General features: G+C 35.7%; 1 long non-coding RNA gene across 1 annotated transcript; it reads left to right on the top strand.

Moving 5' to 3' along the window:
* The first annotated feature begins 1,430 nt into the window (after positions 1 to 1,430).
* Positions 1,431 to 15,834, top strand: LOC148838001 (uncharacterized). The gene is made up of 4 exons (XR_016090868.1): positions 1,431 to 1,674; positions 2,506 to 2,664; positions 3,750 to 3,851; positions 15,301 to 15,834. It is a non-coding gene; the product is annotated as an uncharacterized LOC148838001 (long non-coding RNA).
* The last annotated feature ends 1,743 nt before the right edge of the window (positions 15,835 to 17,577 follow it).

Genomic DNA, 17,577 nt, shown 5'->3' with positions numbered 1-17,577 from the left:
TGTCCCATCCAGGGTGTACTGTACGATGTCTTGTGCCTGTTGCTTGTCTTGATAAGCTCCCACTCCCCTTCAACCCTGAATTGGTTAGAAAATAGATGGACAAAGGGAGAATTCACTTTGAATATTGTACACTCTGTGTCTTTGCCTAAAAGTCTTTCACACAAGGAAGCACCACATTCTAGTATTTAACTTCAGCTTGATTGATAGGATAGAGCTCTCACTATTCATATTCACAGTTCCTACACGCTGATTCACAACATGTAGGTGAACTGACTGAAATGCAGATCCACCAAACTTAAGTATCAGTGTTAACCTTTAAGTCTACTACAAAATCTCTGGAAAAGTGGTTGAATGTTTGGAAAAGGAGTGAATCATCCCCATTTACAGAGATGTACAAATACATTTCTTGTATTTGGACAGGTTTTCATAAACTACCAGACTCTGACATATATTATATTGTTTACTGTTATCCTTTAAATTAGAGCTCAATTATCATCCAGAAACTAGGTAACTGGCTTCAATAACATGGCTAGGTAACTCGTTTCAAAATCTTACAACCCTTTGTGTAAAAAAATGTACAAGTACTGAGTTCCATAGTTCTAACTAATGAATACTAACACCTCTACTTCATGTAACCTATTATTTGTAACAGTTAAGGTTTTCTTTGTGATGTTGTAAAATCTAATTAATAGACACAGTTGTACTGTATACTGTATGCATTTATTAAGAATTATTTTAAGCAAATATTTAAAGACAAATGGTAACTATTGGAAAATAGGATTCTGCCTTTCATAGCACTTACAGCTCTAGATTTATTCCATAATATTCCATTGACATTTTTATAGTAATATTACTAGATTTTCCATTGTTTCTTTCACAATGTATCTAAAATAGAGCACATTAGAGTTATAAAATGCACAAAGACCAAATATGAAAATAATTCCTCATTTTAAAGAAAATCTATTTTTTAATATAAATCACCAATTCTTTTTACTATTGGGAAATCTTGACACAGAGAGACGGGCTATTCATGTTTGCTGATTGATAAATACAAAGCTAGTAAAATGTAAGACAGATACAAAAAGTTTAATAATATGTACATCTGAAAAGAGAGATAAAACTTGTATTAATTTTTAACTAATCATTATTTTCAGCACATTATTACTGATAAATAACAAAACCTAAATTTAAGACAAAGTAAAAGGTTTAGGCTATTGACCAAATTGAATAAAAAAAGGCAGATTAAAATATATATCATATGAAACACCTTTTAATGTGTTTTTTTTTTCCTAGTGGAAAACAGGAGGTAAACAAAAACGATGTAATCCCTAGATCTCTTACGTCCCCTAACCGCATCATTTTGTTTAGGTACCATTCGGGTCCAGAGCAAAGGCTGATGGGTAGTAGCAGCTAACGTTTGGCTGATACCCGACTCTCAATACAGCTGCTGCAAAAGGTGGAAAGATAGGCAGAGTGCAAAGCCAAGGTTTTCGTTTAGACTGACCAATCGATGCCCCAAATTATCTTTTTTATGCAAGCAAAGAAGTTGTTTCTCTCTGATGCGGGAAACGTTTTCTCTGCTAAAAGAAGGGGGGAAAGCAAAACAGCAATCTTTGCTAAATAAAAAAGGATCTGCGTAACTCTGGGCTTCTGCAGGACCGCGGAGACTGATGGGTAAGCATGCCAAGAAGCAGAATTCCTTAGAAACGAAATTGTATCAATCTAAAACCACCTATGAGGTGGTAACTGATGTTTTCTAATTTCATACGTAACTTATAGTGTACGTTACCGACGTACGCATGCTACCCATCTGTAATGTAAAACGGAAAGCTTGATTTTATTTGGAGTCATAGCACAAAGCAGGGTAAGGGAAGCAGGACAGAAGCTGTCCGCAGTCAGACCGCGATGGCTCATGGGTATGACAACCAGTCCTTTCTGCATACATATTAAAAGTCTGTAAACGTTTACGGTTTTGCGTTTTTTTTTTAAAGAAGCATTTACATCAAACCGATAATCCACTAAATGCGTTGATAAAATCCGTCGAAGGTACCTGCGGTGCTAACACTCTTTCACACTTTTCACAAAGAGATACAGAAGCACATCGAAGTGCCTTCTGGGTAAAGCAGAAAATAGACCGATCCTGTGCTGTTGTGACCGCACTGAAAAAAGCTAAGGGACACACATGCGGTGATCAGTCAAAACATGTAACATCTGCAAAAGTGACAAATGTGTCTTATTCTTGGGAGTCAAGGAGGTTTAGGTTAGTGACAGGATTCAAGACGGCATAGCAACCATGTCACGTGACTGCCACAGTCAGCATTTTGTGGGTGGGCAGCAGTCTAGGTTTCTTTGCTGCTGCTAGGTAATTTTAACATCCCCGTGATTTTTTTAATTCTCTTTTTTGTCCTTGTTTATCTCTGATTATATTTAAAATGTGGGTATTGCTGTATTACCTTTAATTGAAATATTAACTTGAGATCATTTGCATTTTAAAAAAAATTCTAGGTACTCATTGAAATATGCTGATGGATACATGGCTAAACCTGGTGCTGAGGTCATGGCTGTCCTTGTTTTATTCTTCTAAACTGGCCACCCAGGGACAAGACTTCACCTTAGGTCTAAACATCACTGACAGCTCTCGCAGAAGCAGTGCATCATAAACAGGTTTGGAACTATCAGATCTTTATATTGTGTTTGTGGCTGAAAACAGGGAAATAATAACTACAGCATGATAATAATGAAACACGGCCTTCTGCGGTATATGTATTGTTTAAATGCAAAAATGCAGACACATTTCTGTCACAAATTACATTGCATGCCTAAATCAATTGATTGTTTATACATTGATTTTTGTAATCTGTTATTGTTGTATTTGCTGCACACCCAGCAACGCAAAATTCTATGCTATTGTTAAAGTTGAGATTGTTATTCATTCCCAATGGCTCTGAAAAGAGATTACTCAAGTTTCTCTAGGTTGTATGTTTGGAAATGAGGCATGGGTATTTTCCAGTGTTGCACATGTTTCAGTGGACAATGAGTGTGCAGAGTGACCTTCATCTGTTATTTCTAATGATGAACTCTACCTCCAGTGACACTGTAAAGTATTTTCTTGAGCTGGTTTTGAAAAAAACTTGATAAATATCCATCTGAGCTAAACCATTAGCAAGAAGTACGCACTCTGTGCTATTTTTGTCTCAAGATGAATTGGCATCACACAGAAATTTCTCGCACTTGGGAGAAGACATGCCATTCAAGTCAAAAGGGGGAGAAAATAATTTATCTTCCAAGTCGTAAAGCTCAGCCTAGTATTCAGTAGCAGTTTTTTGTTTGTCATAGACCTCTTGCTTTAATTAATGGACAACTTTCCATCAAAAACCTCTCATTTGTGATGGCAGGAGGAATTTAATTTGGTGCGTTTCCTGATGTTTTTGCTGTTTTTGCTTACCTCACGTAGTTTAATGCGAAAACAGTAGGTATAGTTAACGGGTGGTTTGGTTTTACACAATGGACACTTGCCACAGGAAAACAAATCCATCTGTCCATCATACAGACCCTGCCATTGCACATCCTGTCTTATCTTTTTGAATAGCTAAGGACCCACAGTATGTAGGGCAAAAAATCCTTAAGGATTTTCCTTAGTGTAAGTTGCAGTTTTCATTCATTATACAAAACAAATATCATTTCCCAATGACACAGTATTGAGATAAAAAATCAGATAAACCTAAGTTTCCTTGTGTGTTTTTTTTTAGGTCTTTTAAAGACCCTTCACAACAGAAAACTGGAGTGGTCTGGGTTACTAGGGCCAAGACTGAGGTGGTGGAGGTCCTGTACCAGTGGCTAGAAGGTGCCAGGTGAGCATGTGTACTGTATATTGTACAGAATTTGTAATGCTGCATTATGCAACTATTTAAAGAATCTTTAAATAACATTGAATGTTTAACGTTAAAGAATGTTGAATAAAATCAAATTATAATTTAATAAGCAGTAATAATAAGTAGCAAGGACTGGTATATGTAGAACTCCAAGGTTTGTAATTTTCACTCTTGAAAGGTCTTGAAAGGTCGGTAATTTTTATAAATCCTAAAGCATCTATCAGGTTCTTAATGAAATACTGAGAAATTCAAACCAAACTGTTAAAGGAAACAGTAATGGATTTTTCACAGCCAGGGTAGGTGTTTTCAGGTCTCCAGTAATTGTGATGCTAAGTATGACAGCAGGACTCTTGCAGTCAAAATGTACTTTTAACTGTCAGTGCATTCATTACTTAAAGAGCTATGCATGTGGTTTAGAGACCTCAGTACAGGTGGTCAACAGCAAAGGCTGACAAGATGGGTTAACTGATTATTTTAAAGTCACAATTTTTGACTGGAAATGCATATGGGCTGTTTAAGCTTTGAGATTCTTTTCTTGTGTAGTTGAGTGGACAGAAATGAACTGGTGATTGAAAAGTAAACTTATGTTTACATGATTGTTTCCCCACCTTGTTTGAATTTACTTCTTTATTAATAGTCATTCTACAGTATTAGTAATAGTGTTTCTGCTTTTTGATTGAAGAGCAACTAAATACATTGTGCAGATTTACATCCGTTAAAATGTTGGGTAAAAAGTGTGAACCAGTTGGTATTTTTATGATTTCTCCTTAAATATACCAATACATCTGACTAGAATGTTTGACAAATGCAAGGAATCCATTCATCCCATCATCTTCCATACCTGCTTCATCCTATGGAGCACAGCTGCTTTATGTGCAACCTTTTCCAATCTCTTCCTTTGCAACAACAAATACAGATACAGTACCTCTTTAATTCCTATGTTGATTGTGCTAATTATCAAAGTAATAATTTACCAGCAAAATCATGTACAGTAAATAGAGTGCTCTGGAGGGGTAGAGATTGCATAGCCCTGTTCGAGTGGGACACCCAGGTTTGGAGCCTAACCTGGCAGACATAAGGAATAAGTCAGGAATACACACTGGATGGGTAACAGCCTATCAGTGGATTCACCTGTGCACATAAATACAATTTAGAGACCCAATGAAATACATTTTAAAACACAAAGTGAACTACCTCCCTCCTTGAAAGAACATAGAAAACACAAACAAAAGAATTCTTTGTAATAGATGTTAATAGCTTCAACTAGCAACAGCACCAGAATTAAAAATCTCATTTTTAAGTGCCATCTGAGTGATGCAATCTAGTAGTTTAACTTACGAAACATCTTCATTCTGGGCATATCACTATCAGGATGCACAGAAAATCATCTAACAGACTGTGTGGTGTACAAACATGTACACTATATTGTCTTGTAAAAGGCAGCTGCAAGAAGAGTGTGTGACAGCTTGCTTGTTCTTCTGCTACAAAAGATGTTTTAAGGTGCTCTGTGGACTTTTTGACAGTGATAGATTATAAAAGCCTGCTTTTTCTAAGCATTATTCTAATGCACATGGGATTCTTTCACAAGATTTAATGGGATTACTTACAGTAATATATAATGCTTGTGTTTTGAAGGCTAGTTTCATGCAACCATTTCATTTGTTCTTTGTGTTTCTTTAAAATGAAAGTCTTTGACCTGCAAATTTCTTTGTGGCATATATTGTAAGGGTTTTCTTAATAATGGGTGTCATGAACATATGATAAATTGACACGTGGGATTCAAAGCAGCACATTCACTGTCAGCGTTGGTTGAGTTCCATGACCCAGGCGTTGCAAGTTCTCAATCATCCAGCTTTGACCCAGATTCCCCAAGTGCACAATTGGCAGAGCACCACCGGGCAGGGAGCTGGAATTAGTCAGCCAGGGCTCTCTCAGTTTTCCGTCAAGCGGCGGTTCTGGCGACTTTCTGGGTGCCTGCAGTGGTGACAGGGAAAGAAGCACTACGCCTCTAGCTGGCGCTAAATGTCCTGTACGGTGCTGGTAAGACGGCAAAATGTCAAAATGATGAACGTTTTGATGGTTTGGAGCGTTTGCTCTTCCTCATTCTCCTTGTGCTGTACAATAGTTGTTACTATGGATGAAACACTCAAAAACAATATAAACAATTGTGAGTACACAATAAAAACAGTAAAATTGCAGTGGTGATGTTTTGTAATAAAAATTTGTTTTATGTTGTTATACAACTGTTATTTCAGTTAACAGTTATTTCAGTCCCATGAGTTACTCCTACTGTTTGTATGGTTAATCAACAAGATAGAGAAAATCCAGAAAAAAAAAACTTTAATTGTAAGCAAATATCTAAAGTTGCATTCGCTTAGGAGTTTTGACTAGACATTGAAAATCTAACACTAGTGTTCTTGGGGAAAATTGCAAACTTGTATCCTTGTTTTTATGATCTTTTATGATGTTAATGTAAATACTGAATGCATTTCTCCCTCTTATGCTCTCATTTACTAAAGGGCAGTACATTTCCATTAACACAATGTGATTTGGGTTGGCTACAGTGCTTGCAAAACTTAAGAGGTTTCTCCTGTATTCAATAAGTTAATGATATACATAATGTGTGGAAAATATGTAATTTTCAGATTGCCTCCTACGCTACACTCAGTGCCGGTGCGTAACCAGGAGTAGCAGTGAATAATAAGCTCACTACCAGCCTCCAGTAAGGACTGGAAATATTGTGACCCATTTCCAACGTTAATAGATCACTGAATGCCCTGTGAAACTCTCTGGGAAGTAAAGTAAAAATAGGGCTTCTAGTTTCCTTAATGTGTATATTGATGAATCATAAATTTAACCCTCCCAAATACAGAAGGAGCTCACCTCCTGACATTCATTTAAAGAGCAGAAAATATGAACATGTAATGTGGAACATGTAAAATAATAACTGTCGTAGAAAAACAGGTTTTGTCTCACATAACAAAAATAAGAAAATGCACCCCTGATTACAGTTCATTGTGGAAGACATCAGTGTTAAAGTTAAATTATACAGCTTTTGGCACAATTGTTAATTCAAAGCACTATACAAATATCATGTATATAATGCACAGCAAAAGCAAAAAAGAAACTGTGTGTGGGGAGGGAGATTTACTTAGTGAAACTGAGAGTAGGAAAAAAAGATTTAGTGAAAAGGTCTTTTGCGAGTTAAAAAGGTCAAAAATACAAATGAAGAGAGAAAGAAGTTAAAGAAATAATGGATTTGGGTAAGGAGTTCCAGAGACATGGTACTGCATATGCAAAGGCCCATTATTTGGACCCTGGCTTTCTATAAAGTCAGAAGACCAGACTCAGCAGAAGTCAGACTATATGTAACTACACATGCAATAAGATATAAGAATACTTACATAGTACTGCATATGTTATTAGATAACTTCGAGCTAGGCCGATTCCATCCAGTCTATTCTGAACTTAGTTAAATCTGACCTGTTCAATTAAGTGGATGTTTTTTAGGATGAGAGTTATACCGATGCACATATTTTTCATTCTCTCACAGGCCACTATATTGATGCCTATTCAGTACCTTAGAAGATACCAAAGTTAGATTCAAAATCCTAATTATAAAGAAATGAAAACATGGGAATACTTCACTGTCAGAAGCAGTAACTTCAAACAACTCTTGTAACAGTGTGGCTCAGGAAACTGTGTTTAAAATGTATGTATAACTATTTTAATGTGTGCTTAGTATTCAAATATTACTTAATTTTTTATATATTTGGGATCTGTATTTGCCAGAATCAATCCATAAATGAATTATTAGAAATCCATTCGTTACCAATATGGGGTATTTTCCAGAAATGTTCCAAGAAATGTTAGCATTTGGACTTGGACTTTATTTAATTGATTTACACTTATGTAACTGTTAATAATAAATATTTTTGAAGGAAGGGATCCATGCTTTGATTTTGTTTTTCTTCTCAGTGTGAAGGTGTTGAGGATGTGACCAGATTAAGATGTTTTTCTTATTTTTTCCTTGTAGCATAAGTGAAACAGATTTCTACATTAAGAGCTTATCTCTTTAAGAAATTAAAGTCGGTGCTTTTAAAGACGAATTTTAAAGCACTGACCTTACATCACAGATTTAATCTGAGACCATTTAATCTAGAGTTTTCATTATTTTGTTTTGACTGTTGAGGTTTGCTCTTACCTTCATGAACCAAAGCGCTTAGTTGCATTGTAAAAGCAACTAGTTTACAAAAGGTTAAAATCTGATTAAACTCAGTACTGAAAAGAAACGTTGAAGCTTGAGGATATATAGCTTGGTAGGCTTTTTAAGGGGCTGCCGATTTCATATGGAATTAATCTCGTGTTAAATGTTACATAGGTGGAGCAAAATGAGACAAAATTCAAAGTATCGGCTTATAAAATAGAGCTTTTTGTATTCTTTATTTAACATTACCTATAATATTGCAGTATTTAAAATTTCAGTTTTTAATTAATTATCTAAAAGGATTTGAATAATGTGTATTGCAGCAAGGTGCTTTATGTTAAAGTAAACAGCTGCATATTTACAGGGATGCTGAAAATGAGCAATTTGGGTGGGTGGCAGCTTTTATAGATGATTTGCAAAATATCTGTGGTTATTCAATTTCCTTTTTATTGCACGTTGTACACTGTCTAGGTATAAACAAACATGAAAACCTTTAAGATGTTAAATGTGTGTATTTTATAATTTTACAAAGCTTGCCAAAATTAATTTATTTTATAATTTCTTTCTATAAACTGAGTATGTAGTGTGTTTGTTTAACTAAAACGGATTTGTCCTTACCAGTATTTTCTAATGCAGTTAACAAACAGTTAAAAGGCCTCTCCTGTGTGCAGACATAAAATTAGGCCTGGCCCTCTGGTCTAAGCAGTATTCGTTTTCCCACTTGGCTCCTTGTGCCTTCTCTTCTCACGTTTCTTGAGTTCCTTTGTTTTTTAGATTTTTGTCTTTTTTTTTTTTGGTCTTACACCCAGCAGTAATCAGAGGCAGAGTCTTCACTGCCAGGAAAGACACCTCACCCTTCAGCACTCACGTAGACAATGGCCTACTTCTGCTGTGTAACACTGCCCCCTTTTCTATTAACCATTCAGGATCTGGAAAAAAATCACATTCGGCAAACAGGACCGTTGCTTGATAAAATGAGTGGCTGCTGGTATAGCACAGCTGTTAAAGAAGACGTCTTTTAGTGGGAAAGAATATGTGGGTATGGTGGAACTTCTGTTACCCCAGTTTTTATTTCTGTGTGTGTGTGATTAAGTTCTTTTTGTTTCCTTTCATTCACCATAGACAAGATGCTTAGTGGCCTCAGGGCCAGAGGGATTGTACTGTGGCTGCTGATTTTAATTGACATAGCTCTCTCTCTCTCTCTGGGACTTAAAAAGAGGGTATAGGGCTAAGAGGTGTGTGGAAGAAAAGCCAGTCCTGAAACTGGCAAAACACAGCTGAACAGCATGTTTTGAAACATAGTGGGGCATTCAGAAAAGTGACTGGTGTAGCATGATTTTGTATTAAAAAAAACATTTTTCTTCTCCCTTTGGTTTATGAAAGCAGCATGCTTTTAGAAATGTGCTGCCTATTTTTTCGGCATCTTCCAGTAAATTCAGAATCTGAATGCTGCCATGATGTTAAATAATATGCTGTCCTTTTTTTAAATGGAACCGTGTTTTGGTTATTTCACTGTTCAACAGATGTGGTTGCTTTCCGTGTAAGATTATTTTTTTAGAGGATGGGGGGAAACAAAATGTAAGTATGAATATTTTGTTACAAAGCTTGGATTAAATATCATTATATCAGGCCTGATGTTTGTTTTTAGGTTGCGCTAGAAATGATGTGGGCATTGATCAGTAACTGTTTTCTGTTTCGTGCAGGCATTAATATCTTGCAGATGTTCTTGTTAAACAGGGATTTGGAGAATATTCACCTGAATTTTGGACTGAAAAGGCAATGATCTTTCCGAGTGTTTAAATAGTGGGCACTGTATCTCTGTGGCTGTGCTGCAGCAAAGGCTTCCATTGGCTTTATGTGGGGTGACCGGAACCGGTTGAAACTGGTTTGAGGCAGATTGAAGCTCATGAACAATGCAGTCACTGTGCTACAGTAAGATAGCTAGCTGCTTCATGGCAGCCAAAATACCAGAGGAGCCTGCAGAAAAGTACCATCCCCTACAGTATGGTTGCACACTAGGCACACTATTCCGGGTATGTGGCTACAGCAATCATAAGCATTGTATTCGATATATGGATGTATGAGATGCACTGGAATCTTTTCTCAGATGCTTGTTGTCTTCTTTTGGTGAAGTGGATGGTAAAAGATTTCACCATCATTGTGGATATAACATGACCCTTTTTTGGCCTGACCAGGTTGAGATGTGGAATTACTTTTTTTGGGGGGTTGTTTACTGTGCTTTGCGAAAGGAAGGTGATGTGCATGGGTGGCTGGAGCATTAATGGGTGAGGAGTGACAGCTTTGCATGTTACACAGATGCAGTGATGTGTGTTGCTTCTTTGTGCATTCTAAAACAGAAAAAGCATGCTGGAAAAAAAAAGAAAAACTAAGCATAATGCTCCGTCTTGTGCATAAAATCTATTAGTCTATCTCTTGTTGTTTCTTTTTCTCTAAAGAAAATGCATTGTTGCTTGTATTGGCCATTTTTTTTCCTAGGCCTTTTCAATGCGGCAGTTGTTAACCTGCTTACAGCCTACAGCTTTCACTCTGCATCAGATTTTAGGAGGAAATAATTATTGTGGCTGAAGTAAAGATTGCTATTTAAGAATGCATATACAATTAACATTTATCTAAAACTACAGAGCTGTAAGCATTTGTGTAGATGAATTTGTATCAATAAGAAGTGGAAGAATGAAGACATCCTTGCTACTGTATATCTCTGACTGGAATTCTTGCCTTTTGTCCTTGCCATTTGGATGTGTCCTGAAGAGTCTGGGAAGTTCTCCTTAGCTTTTACACTCCTAAAATTCCTCAGTAAATCTACTGGCCTCATGTAGCATGCAGAAAGGACTGAATACATAGGAACAATGAAGATTGGTTTCTGTTGAAATTGCATTGCAAAGCAGATATCCTTTGCAGTCTGACTCTTATGAGGACGAAACATTTTATTTACATAATGTAGAACTCTTTGCATAAATAGTCTTGTTTTAGAGAATTATGTGTATTGTGATGCACAGTATCTACTAAAATACACAACAGTTGCTGCAAAATGACAGGATTTCGCTGGCATCTTTTAAAACTTAGTTGATGAAAAGACCACAGTTGTTAACAGTTCTCAACTAAAGATACTTTTATGTACCCTCAACTTTCAGATTTGCACTTTGGAACTTCCTGTTTATGATAACTCATACAGTAACAGTGAAGCAGTGTTCAGTAATTCTGTTTCACCTCACTTGCATTCTATTTGAACTAAGTATATTGTTATTTCCTTTAAAAAAAACCCTGCTGTCAATATTTGTGACCTGATTGGCACCAGGTTTTAGGTCACGGATACAATAATATTTTATACTTTTGCAGTCACAAATCATGCTGACCCTTTTTGGTGAAGCTAAGATTACGTTTTTCAAACAGAATAAACATTTAAAACTAAATAGTGAATCAATTACATTCCTTAAGAGTTTGCACCTGAAAAAAAATGCCCACGGCTCCTCTATCACTGTAACTTTAAGCCCTGTAATTGGTAGCTGGAGCACTCAGATGTAGCAGCTTTCTAGGCCTGCATGCAGGGCTTTTGTTAACCCTTTATTGCTGCTGTGAGCAGTTGATCTGATATATTCTGATGCAATATGATGCAAGGATTTAAAAGCATTAAGTCATTGCAAGAATTATGTTGGGTCTTGGGCTTCAGAATCATAATGCCTGTCATACTCAGAGCACATACATACTCTGACAGAATCTAAAACATGCTTTAAAATAAAAGAGAATGATTGCTTTCTTGCTACAGTTATAAACTTCTGATTTTGCCATTATAGTATCTTTTCATCTTTTGTGTTTCATTTTGTATACTTGCGTGAACAAGAGTTAAAATTGTAGGGCATTGTTCTATGAAAGTGAATAGATACTTACAATTGTACTGAAGTTGCTATTGTTTCTAAAAGGTAAGCAGAAGCAACTGAAATCTTATGAGGACTGCAGCAAATTTCTATTTATTTTCTAATTGTACAGTATATAAAAAAACTGTCAAGCCCTAAAATCTTAAAAGCTGCCTGTAACATGTTTTTCAGTATGCGTAACAGAATACATTTAATTGAATTTAACAGACTCCCCATCAATTGACCATACCTGGTAAATATGTGTTGGTATAGAACCTGCCAGAAGTATCATCATGTCACAAACTGGAATTTCACAAGAGCTGGTGGGTATTTACATGGCACATATTTGGACAATGAGATCCTAATAGGAGATAGTATGAATCTTTAAAGTACAGGATATCTTGCAGCTAGCTTCACAGGATGAATGCTAAGTTTAAAGTAATCCAGAATACAATGCTTTATGAATCTGGGACCCCACAAACTGGCAAAAGGTTACTTTTATATTCTGAGGTAAGAAGATACATTACAACCTTTGGCTGAAAACATGGAAGAAAAGATGTCTGTCAAGTTCTTTTCCTACCCCATATGGGATACAACACAAGAAACAGAATGATTCTTAATATTCAGTGTTAGTCATTGACAGCAGTGGGCAATAAAAGAGCTAGCACACATCCTCCTGCGCTTTGGAACAATGATTTTTTTCCCCAGGTTTTCAGAACTCCCTGATTCATTTAATATAGTTGAGCCTCCACCCAGTTTTCTGTGAACTATCTACAACCCAAGACCACACATCACTGATCAAATTACTTGCTCTTGGAATCAGATGTATGTACTAACTGAATGACAAATTCAGTCAAAAGGTAAAACATGTTGATGCAAATGGTATTCGCTAGATTGTAATTGAAGAAGATATGAAATTATGCATAGAAATGCTTCAAAACACTTACATATTTTTTTGATAATGTAAACATTACTGTACAGATACAGAGCGGGGCCTCTTCACATTTTTCAACTGTTCAGATCTGAGACATACTGTACAAATTGTGCATTAATGTTTTACTTGATGGAGAAATGGAGAAAAGTAATATTTTAAGTGATAAATTAAATATCTAAATTGCTATTTATCCATCCATCTGTTTTCTAACTGCTTCATCCAGTCCAGTTTTGCCAGGGAGCCAAAGTATTCAGGCAAGCAATGGGGGCAAGGCAGGATACACCCTGGACAGGATGCCAGTCCATCTCAGGGCTCACACAAACGCACTCTCTCACACCAGGGCCAATTTCCTGGAGAGACAGATAATCTACCAGTATGTCTTTGGACTGTGGGAGGAAACCCACGCAAACAGAGGGAGAACATAAAAGCTCCACACAGATAGCACCCCAGGGGTGGAACCCAGAGCCACAGCAATACTAACCACTACCATGCTACCCTTTAATATTCATACTTCAGAAAAAAATAAAACCATGATGATTCACAGTGGTTTCTGTATTTGATTACTGTAGTTTCCCAATAGTTGTTAAGCATAACTGTATTGAATAAATCCTTGTTTGTCTCACTAATAAGCTTTGAGTTCAGAATCAAATCTTGACATTTTTGTTTCTTAAATTTAATAGGGTGTTCAGAATTTTGAGGTGCACACACAGCTAGTCTTACCTTTGAATTAAAGCCGGTGCATGATTCCAATTCATCTACAGCTTTCATGGACTGCCTAGATTTAGTTTTAATACCTAAAAGGAGTTATAGGTGTCATAGGAGCAGATTTTGAAAATGGCAGTACCAATACAACCAATTATTTTGTTTGATATTTAATATATTTAAATATTCAGCATTATTTTCTGTATACTGTATTTTCAGATGTCTTTTTTACTGCACAATGATCCCATTTGCCATGGTGAAAGTGTAACTAATTCACCCTTTTACATTTTTTCTAATTAACCCATTTCCTGTGGTGATATGTATTTTATTCAGTAATTCTGAGAAGTATCTCTTATTTTTATTCTTAATCATCAGTATGTCTGGATGGTGCATGTAAAGGTAACCTTGATGAGTGAGACATGTGATTAAAATATAAACAGTATTTACTTTTCAACCTGGTCATTGACTAACCACATTCAATTAACTTCACTGCAAAGCAACATTTAAGCAATTTGAAAAATGAGTCATATGGCAACTCTTTCAGGGTATGAAGATTTTGGAATCTGGTTGTTCTAAGATGGATAAAGAAAAATCCTCCATCTTAGAGTTTCCATTGGTTACTTATCTGTGCACTGTGATTTTTTTCAAATTATACCATTTCAATGTTATACCAGTGTTTTTCAGAAGCAAATGTCTATCACATTTTTTTTATCTTGTAAGGCTTCAGTAAGTGTATATATATATATTGTACTGCATGCATTTGTGGATAATTATATAACTGACTCACTAGAATCGTTCTAGACGCCCTTATGCAAATTTGTCTTTGTGCAGTAGCGCATTGTTGACCTCAGCAATAATGGCTGCATTCATTCCCAGCCTTGCTTGGCTTTCCTGACTTGCGGGCATCATAAATCCAGCTTGCCCCTCTTTAAATCATGTCACCCCCTCAAACGCACTGAGTCTGATCATAAAAACCTCCACAAAAACATGTTGCAACCTTTTCTGAATGTTGGCACTCTCCTGTTAGTGAGGGACTAAATCCTTCTTTTCTTAAATGTGCTGCCCATTTTGATCTGAAAACCACTGTCTGAATGAGATTACAACAAAGCCCAACCTACAATGTGGTACTTGAATTGACTGGCTATTTATTACTTAAAATGTCTGGATGATTTCAAAATGCACTTTGTACCATTCTAGTATGTTAAGTAATTGTCCTGGACTCTTTTGTATTTTGATTCTGCTGTACTGTGAAGAATTTTAAGCATGATTTATTGTAAATGTAATTTCTCCAGCTACTGGTATAAAACTGGTAATTTCCTAATTGTTTGAGTCCATTTTGGCTCGGTTGAATTTTCAGTTGAACATGTTTAAAGAGATGGGCCAAGTTCATTTTATTAATAGTTGCTCTGATGATATTGTTTGCATGTTTACTGGATGGTTATTGTGAACAGATTCCTTTTGTTTATTTTTTTAATTTTATATCTTTTATATCTCAGGAAAAATGTACCAGTGTGTTGTTAATTTAGAATGAGCTGAAAATGATTTATCTTTGTGTTGAGCTTGTAGGCTTTTGTATGTTCAAAGGAAAGTAGTTAATTGTAATATTCCACAGTGAGAATATACTTTAGTTACACTAGTTTCTGTTTTGTGTAATGGCAAACTATAAACTATATTTTTTTCAAACTTTGCATTCTATCTTTTTTTTTATTTCAGGTTTTTTCTCTCTTCATCCACCACCCACTGATTCTGCCATTCAGTAGTAACTCTGTGTGCCTTTGTCACACGGATGAATGTAGCCTTGCCTTTATATTTAAAAGGAAGACTTCCTCAAAAAATCACCTCTGTAAAGCTGGACTTTTGCCATTTCAGTGTTTCCTTTAAGTCAGATGGAATTTTCTTCTTTAAGTTCAAGCCAATCTGTGTCTCATAATGCTTGTGTGATGAGGTATTAAGTTTGTTAGAAAATCTGTAAAGTTTGACCAAGTAGTAAAAGACACTGCTTCTGCTTTTGAAGTGAATCATGAATTAGTGATGTTTATTCAGTTTAAAATGCATCCTTTTGGTAAAGAAAAACAAATCCTGATTTTAGATTTCAAACTACATTTTACAGGATTTAAATTAATCAAATTTCTCATTGTGGCAGAAAATGGTTGCCGGCTCTTTGTCAGATACAGCAGAGGGTTTCCATGGAAAAAATGAGCTAATGTACCATATCTGGGGATTCTGGTATCTGTAACATTTTACTGTTTTAATAGCAGTGCTTCAAAATCATTAAATTATTTCCTCTCATATTCTGTTGTTCTTATTGTTTTTTATTTAAACTGTTTTGTTTGCCATCTCTGATCACTGTCATGGTGATAGTGGCATTTTTATCCCTTCTTTATGCAGATGTGCAACATATTATCATCTGCTATAGTGAATAATTTTGGAACTGCACACTTTATTAACACTTTGACTATAGATAGTGTCATTTATAAATAAATACAGTATAATTTATGTGCTGAATTGGGTAAAAAAAAAAGATATATCCTATTGTTTATTTTCACCACTGGTATGTAGAATCATTCTTTTTTAGCTGGGTTTTGATCTTTGTTTCTATTTATCACACCTAAGGAAGGCTCAACAGCTGAAACTTTTTTCTTTCTTCTTTCTGCATGGAATTAATTTCTACCTGTTCCTATATACTCTATATATTATAAATATTGGACAGGTTGCACTCAACAAGGGGAAGCAGTCAACAAAGGGTCTTTATGTGCATGTACTGTATGTTGACTCATCATTGTCTTTATCCAGACAATGTGGAGAAGAAACAAAATGGCCTGCAAAATCCTGGGGAATTGAGTGTAGGATTGTGTAACTGTGTAGGATTAAAATCAAATAAAGTCATGTACAGTTATATAATACACTAGTGAGCCCTTACGTAGAATATGATGTGCAATTCTGATTGCCATATTCTAAAAAATACATCAATACCTTAGAAAGAGTGCAAAGTTGAGTAACAAGAATAATATCAGATTGAAAGTGGATGTCATACACTGTAATTAATAAGTCTTTTCAGTTGTGGACAGAGATCATGAGGGGAATTCATAGAGATTCAAAATCGGGAACAATGTTGGCAAAATCAAACCAATGAATTATTTTATGCTCAGTACTTAAGCTAGAACACAAAGTCACAGCTGGAAATTTAACACCGACGGCAGGAGGCAGTTATTACACAAAGGTTAGTGGGTGTCTGGAACAAGTTTTGTGCTGTTGAAACCAGATGGATGTGATCTTTGGATCAATAAGCTGCTAAGCAACCAAATGTCTGGTCAAATGGCCTCTTCTCATTTATAACATTATGTTTTAGTCTGTCATCATTTTAAACATTTAAAATTTTGCAGTCATTTGGTACTGTTTGGTATACACTTCAAAATTCTAAATGTATGCACCTATATCCTCACTGTATAAATCAATAAAATAACCCTTTTTTACTCTTTTATAAAAGTGAAAGAACTAGCAGCTTGGCTTCCCCCTAATTCTTCCATTCTGTAGGTAAAAGCTTCTTCAAGTACTAAAATCCTTTCACGAATCTCACAGTTGGATTTTCAGAGGTTATTCATGGAGGGAAAAAATAACCAAAAAGGGTTAAATTGAAGGTCCCCAATGTACTGTATGTTGATTTTAATTTTATCATATTTAGCTCTTAATCCCCCCTCCATACAGTTCATATGAACAAAGTTGCCTCAACTAGAATACAATACTGTACATGTTTTGTTAAAGGAAAACAAATGTGTATGTTACCTGTGAAAACAGATGTCCACTTTAAATACAAGAGACCTTCAAGAGATAGTTTATTTGTGTATAAGATAAGTCATCTGTAGAATGAAAAAAACCTGTATAAAAAAAGTTCACACCAGTACTAGAAAATATGTTCCTCTTACCATTTCAGAAGAGATATGCATGGTGCTTTTGGACACTTTTGGATGTCTCACTTTACTTAAACAATTT

Source organism: Atractosteus spatula, chromosome 3 (genome assembly GCF_055471065.1).
Source record: "Atractosteus spatula isolate fAtrSpa1 chromosome 3, fAtrSpa1.hap1, whole genome shotgun sequence".
Lineage (NCBI taxonomy): Eukaryota > Metazoa > Chordata > Actinopteri > Semionotiformes > Lepisosteidae > Atractosteus > Atractosteus spatula.
This window is presented reverse-complemented; position numbering and strand designations above follow the sequence as displayed.